The 6877-nt window shown below is 37.2% G+C and overlaps 1 long non-coding RNA gene across 1 annotated transcript in view; it reads right to left on the bottom strand.

Moving 5' to 3' along the window:
* Positions 1–246: 246 nt before the first annotated feature.
* The window catches only part of LOC109396363 (uncharacterized), a 16978-nt gene continuing 10347 nt past the window's right edge, over positions 247–6877 (bottom strand). The window contains exon 3 of the long non-coding RNA XR_002126840.1: positions 247–971. This is a non-coding gene — a long non-coding RNA (uncharacterized LOC109396363). The remainder of the gene's footprint in view (positions 972–6877) is intronic.

Raw genomic sequence — 6877 nt, 5'->3', positions numbered from 1 at the left:
TGAGGCCAGGGGTAAAAATGCCTAACAATGCTATGCCAAAAGTCTTTTCAGAAATTCAAAGCACTCAGTAAGGATTATTTATTCATCTTCATAGTATGCATGAATCTCTTGGCAGAGGCTGCTTTTGCATTCATGTTTATTTAATAGAGATTTTAGTCATGGATTGAGGCTAATCTCTTGGGGTTCCTACTTTGGCTCCTGATGTCTTGTTTTGTTTTTTAATTTCAAAACACTGGGCAGCATAATGATTATCCATTAATTCAATGAAAATAAAATAGAACAAAGAACAAGATGGCTGGGAAACAACTTCCTCTTGAGCAGAAATGAGCGAACATGGAGAAGGTACATTAATGGCACCATCATATCAGAACCTCTTTAGATCCTGGCCTTGGTGCCACCACTGGAGACTGGTGCTCTGTTGCTACTGTCATAGGCTTCACTTTGTGCACAAAAGACACATGAAAAAACGAAACTATTATTCACTCATTAGACAGTCAACAGCATTCTGCCAGGAACTGAAACAAAATGTTGATAATCCAACTGGTGGGCTTTCAACCTCCTACACTGATTCTAGCAACAGAATTTCCTGCTGATTTTTAATGTTTTCCAAAGTCAATCATAAATAATTATTTGTCCTTAATTTGCCATCTCTTTCACAGGAAGTCTATGATGATTTTTTAAAAATATTATTGTTGTAGAGCTCTTCAAGATGTCAGTAAAAAGGCTCTAAATATTTTATTAGCACAGCTGAATGGAATTTTATTCCTGCATGTGATGAATTATATTTTCCTTATTCTTTCTCCAACCTCAATTTGATCTCCATTTGGTAATGGCTCCAAATCAGGAAGGAGTACACAGGCTTCCAATACTCGCTCGTAAAAATGCTTCTGCGTGATGGAGCCAAAGGGAGTGTTTTCTTGCAAAATGCAATTCTGAATCCAGGCCTGCTGGGAAACGTAAGCCACAGAGCCCTGAAAAAGAAAGAAAGAAAGAAAAAATACTCTTCACATGACATTAAAGAAACATATCTAGTCCATGGGTTTGCTTTCTTTAACTTCAAATTGAATTAAAAAAAAAATCTAGGTTATTTCTTAAATGTAAATATATCCTATTTAATTTAACTTTAATCTTCTATTGTATTTTACTCATAAGTACGTTTATTAGAGGCCCCTTCAAATGAGTTACTTCGCGCTTCTTATTTACTTTTACTGCAGCTTTTATCAAAGTTCTATGTCTCTGGTGGGTGGGATTTTCTGGAAGCAAATGCTGAGTGTATTAGTCAGCTCTGGCTGCCCTACAAAGATATCATGAACTAGATGGCTTAACCAACACAAATTTATTTTCTCATGATTCTGGAAGCTAGAAGTCTGAGATCAAGGTATCGGCCCGGTTGGTTTCTTCTGAGGCCTCTCACCGTGGCTTATAGACGCCATCATCTCTTGAATCTTCACATGGTTTTCCCTCTGTATGTGTCTTGTGTCCTAATTTCCTCTTTTTATAGGGCCATCAAGTCATACTGGATTATGGCCCACCCTATTGACCTCACTTTAACTTAATTACCTCTTTAAAGACCCTATCTCTGAATACAGTCACATTCTGAGGTCTTGGGGGTTAGGACTGCATCATGTGAATTTTGAGGTGAACGTCATTCAGTCGATACCATTGAGTCTAGGGTGCAAGTTATTCATTTGGTATCCATTCTTGTGGGAGGAAAGGAGGAAGGAGGATTGGGTAGAGGGAGAAGTCACACCATGATCCAGCTCCAACAAAGCTTTGGCCAACCCTCCAGAAAGCTTGGAGGCATAATGGCCATCAGGGTTGTTCTGTGTTAGGCTGAAAGGGCCTGGCCATCAAGAGTGGGACCCCAGCCAGGCCACTGTCCTCAGATGAAGCCAACCCTGAAATCGCTGACTAGCTGTATGCACTCCCATGGCCAGGTGGCAAGCCCTTCCTATGACCAGGATCTTGGAGGCATATCGCTGTGTCCTTTACATATTCACTACTCCAAAATGCAATTTTTGATGATTTTATGTCTTGAAATGATTCATGAATACATGACAGCCTGCTGCATAAAATATCCTCTTACCTAACCAATCTTTTCCTATAAAGTACCCACAATATTTGAACTAGAGACTTACCTCTTTCAGTCTGTCCCATGGACTCTATCCAAACATTGGTTTGGGAGTATTTTAACCACTGTTTACCCTATAACAATACTAGACATTTAAAGTACTTTCTGACATGGACATGTATGTAACTATTAGCCTTTTGATTTCTATCATCTACTTTAAAGATCAAACATTAACTTTTAATTCTTCTTTGTTCAACATGTAAGGCATAGAATGGCTTTTGATCCAAAACAATATAATTCTGTTCTGACTGGATCTCGAACACAAAAGTAATTGCTCTTAAACTGCCTTGCCTACTGGATAACCTTTGATTAGAACAGCATATTAAACAAGACCTCAGGTGATAGAGATTTTGAACACTTGCTACATATTAGTCAAGATAAGGGGAACCGAGGATGAAGAACACAGGAGAAAAGAGTGAAGAACATAAAAAAATGACATACAATATAAAACGGAAACTAAATACTATGCTGAGAGGTACGGACTCAATGTACTGGTATAACAGGAGCTCGAAAATAGTTGATCAATTTTCAAAGAGATGCAAATTTTTCCTTTTATTACTATTGTAATTATTATTTGCCTCTCAATTAGAAATTAAAAAGTGTTTTTGTTTCATTTTATTCTTGATAATACTATTACAATACAAGTTTTTCTAATTGAAAAATGATCTCCAAATCTCTGATGTCCCATCAAAGAACACTGCATACTGAATACTCTGCATGAATGGTGTCTAGTGTGAGCCTTTGATACTGAGAAGAAAAGGGGATGTTAGAGTTTGAACACTATGATATGATATGCCTCAAAAAACTGCTAATGTGAAACCTCGAGGACTAGATAGATATATACAAAAGCATCTTGTTTAAAAGCACTAAACATTAAGTTGGCATTATGGTTATGATTATGATTATGATTATTACTAAACCAGAGATAATCAGAATGATACTTATAAATGTAGGATTAAAATGTTTTGGGAAATAATTCAGAGTGTGATAACCTCAAGTCCTGCCACTGATTCAGACCAACAAGATTTCTGAATGACAAAGTGGCCAGTTATATAGACAGATAATACCCTCTCTCTTCGACAACTCTAGCTTAACATATATAAATATCCTCTCTGCTTTACGATTAGTAATAGCATTGTTATGGGATCTTTCATCACCATAAACACTTTCTTAATTACTAACCCTCAAAAGTATCAGAAGTAATCTTTAAATCTTACTATGAAAGCATCAACAATATGAAGATACCAATAACCATAAAAATTCATAAGGAGCTAGCTGACTGTGCCAAGAACTCAGCTAGGCCTTTGCTCATTATCTTATTCAATTGCTCCTTAGCCTTTTCAGCTTATTATTATCATTTGTCCATTAGGTGAAACTTAGAATTCATGCTGTTTTTTTTTTTTTAAAGATTTTTATTGGAGAACTGGGGAGGGGAACAGTATTGGGAAATTGGGGAAGGGGAACATTGTGTTTTTCCAGGACCCACCAGCTCCAAGTCAAGTTGTTGTCCTTTAATCTTAGTTGTGGAGGGTGCAAGCTTAGTTCTAAGTCCAGTCACCGCTTTCAATCTAGTTGTGGGGGGAGGGGTTGTAGTCCACTATCCAATGTGGGAGTCCAACCAGCAACCTGGTTGCACCCTGATCCATCCAGCCGCCCATTGGCAGCTCGTGGCTGCTCAGCTCAAGGCGCTGTGTTCAATCTTAGTTGTGGGGTCGGGGGGAGGTGCAGCCCACCATCCCATATGGGTGTTGAACTGGCAACATTGCTGCTAAGAGCACACACTCTCACCAATTTAGCAGCAGCTCAGCTCAGGTGCAGCTCACTGGCCCACGTGGGCACTGAACCGGTGACCCTGTTGCTCAGAGCTCGCGCTCTTAACCAGCTAAGCCACTCGGCCAGCCCTGATACTGTTTTTATTTTGATCAATTGCTAATTATTTTCAACATCAAATAAATGGCTACTTCCTCTCTATTTTTCCAATTCTACAAAACATAATTTGTTATTTATATTTTTATTCATTTTTTATATCTTATTTAAACCTTTGTTGTAATTGATCTCAGTATCTCTCTCACTAGACTATGAAATCTGTAATAAGAGTGGCATATCACATTCATGTTCATTCCCTTGGTACTAAATGCTGGGCACATAGTATGTGCTCAGTAAATTGCTTGGTGAAAATAGCTGAAGAAACTAAATAAAAATAAAATCAATATGGCAATCATATTTTTAAAAGAGACTCACTGGCCTAGGAAAAGTTTACAGTCATCTTGACCTACAGACAAATGGCTTGTTGCAATCACTATGAAGAGCATAGGGCCACAAAGAAAGTATATTTAAGGTGAAAAACAGTGGTAGTCATTAAGTGTATTCTCATCAGAACAAGTCCTAGAAGTAATAAACTAAGTAATAGTAATGCTGAGAGAGAAAAGAATAAACAAAATATTAATCATTAAAGGACTGGAATCAGGAAACATAAGGATATGAAGAAAGACATATTATGAAGAAAAATAAAAGGAGTTGGAGATTTTTTCCTCGAGAGAAAAACTGAAGAAGCTGGTCTCAGACCCATAGAGCTTTTCCATCTTGTCAGAAGTGAGAAGTAAGGATTAAGCTAGTATTTTACCTGAGTTAGTTAGGTCTAAGGAGAAACTCACTAGACAGTCTAATGTTTCAAAAAAGAAACAGTTGATTAAGAATTTCTTGAATTCTTATTGCTTGACCTTTGAGAATTGAACAAATGGCTGGGAGTAGATCTCTCCATAGTCCAAGGTTGACATTTAAATATAAGCTATTAATTTTATTATTTTCATGAGGTTTTTCTAGATCAAAGATCCTACCCATGCGTAACTACAAGACATCTTAGAAATTAAATGGCCATAATTACTTAGAAAACCCTGCAATGAATGATAATTAAAAGCCTAATCAAATTACAGTATAAATCACATTTGTTTCTCTATAATTGGTTGCAATTTAGTTAATATCATCAAACAATTACCTTAAGCATTCACAAATGATTTGCTGAAATATTTGGAGGATAGAATGCTGTCACTAATCCATTTGTACTAATCAATTTATGTGGAAATTGAAATTTTTGTTACAAACTAGAAATGCCCATTAAACACTTGCATCTTCAATTCAATTTGATAAATTCTTATTGACACCAATGATGTGCTTGCTGGCTGTGGTTCACACAAGGAGATACGGAAAGAATGTATTGTTGACTTTACCTTTTTTTGGACTACTCTTGTAATTTTCTCTATTTTCCCAGAATAGTTTCTCTAAATCCCCAGATGATTTTTCACACCAAACTTGCCCTACCACAGCTACTAAAGCTCCTTCTGGAATCTTTTACTTCAAGCTGCATGACCAGAATTGGACAGAGGTGATCTAGTTAGTTTTTGGTATAGTTGTTTTTAATGTATATTCCTAGACAAATCACTGTATCACAGCACTGAGCTTAATCCCTGAAATTGTTGGTATTCACATTATTCTACGAACACCAAGCCTTCCAAAATACAAAATGCAAACAACAAATGTTGCAAAGGAAACAGATGAAATGAATACAATAGAGTAGAACAACCATAAAAATGTAAGGTACAGTGAAAGGTTAAAAAGAAGTTATAAATTTCAATATTTTCACCTGCTGCTTAAAAAGCTCTATGAAGGGCTGGCCGAGTGGCGCGATGGTTGAGAGCTGGCTTGGGACACCAGAGGGCCCCAGTTCGGATCCCACATATGAGGGCCAGTGACACTGCCCTCCACAACTAAGATGTTGAACAACAGCTCAACATGAGCTGGGCTGCCGTGAGTCCAACAGCGTAGGCTGCAGCCCCTGCTGCAGTGGGTTGCCATGGGCTACCATGTGTAGCCAGCAACCGGCATGAGCGGCTGGCAGCCGCTGTGAGCGGCCATCCAGAAGCCGGTGACTGATCTCCCTCGCCCAGGAAGAGAGCAATGATGGTGCCAACTTGGGCCAGTGAAGCAACGTCCTCCATGACTAGACTGAAGAACAGGAGGACGGCGACTTGTCTGTTCCCCTTCCCCTAATTCCCCTACGCTGTTCCCATCCCCCAATTCCCCAGTTAAAAATAATAATAATAATAAAACTTTATGAAGTAATTAAAAAAAGAGTATTATAAAATTTGATACTAAAAACATTTTTGTTTTTAATTTTCCCCAAATCATGACTTATCCTTTTTACAGTGGAATCCCTGTTTTATCCCAGGAAAAGAAACTATTCGTAATACCAATAGCATGATCTGGGAAGAAACATAAATACAATGATGCATTTTAGTACCAATTATCTTCAACCCAATAGTCAAATAAATATTGAATGTAAAAAAGAACTGCTAACCTCCTGTATAGTTTGTTTCAATATTTTGAGAAAGAAGCCCCTCACTGTTAAGAAAGTCTTTCAAACAACCCAATGCTAGTCTTGTCTACCAAAATAAACAAAGATGGAATTTGTTTGGTGTTCAAGCAAAACTTACACTAAAAAGACTTTATTGTGATTTACAGTATGATTAAAAATTTTGATGCAAATTGAAGATAGTGACATATTCAGCAAATATAGCTTGAATTTATTTTAACATCATAAATAAGTTCACCCCTAAAAAGAAAGAACAGTTTCAAGATAAAAAGGTCAAAATAAATGTCATATATGCAGGAAAGTATGAGATGAAGAAACAGAAATTCCTTAACACTCTAGGAAAGCCACACAAACTGATTAATCAATAAGTACAGAAA

The sequence above is a fragment of the Hipposideros armiger genome, unplaced genomic scaffold, assembly GCF_001890085.2.
Source record: "Hipposideros armiger isolate ML-2016 unplaced genomic scaffold, ASM189008v1 scaffold_517, whole genome shotgun sequence".
Lineage (NCBI taxonomy): Eukaryota > Metazoa > Chordata > Mammalia > Chiroptera > Hipposideridae > Hipposideros > Hipposideros armiger.
This window is presented reverse-complemented; position numbering and strand designations above follow the sequence as displayed.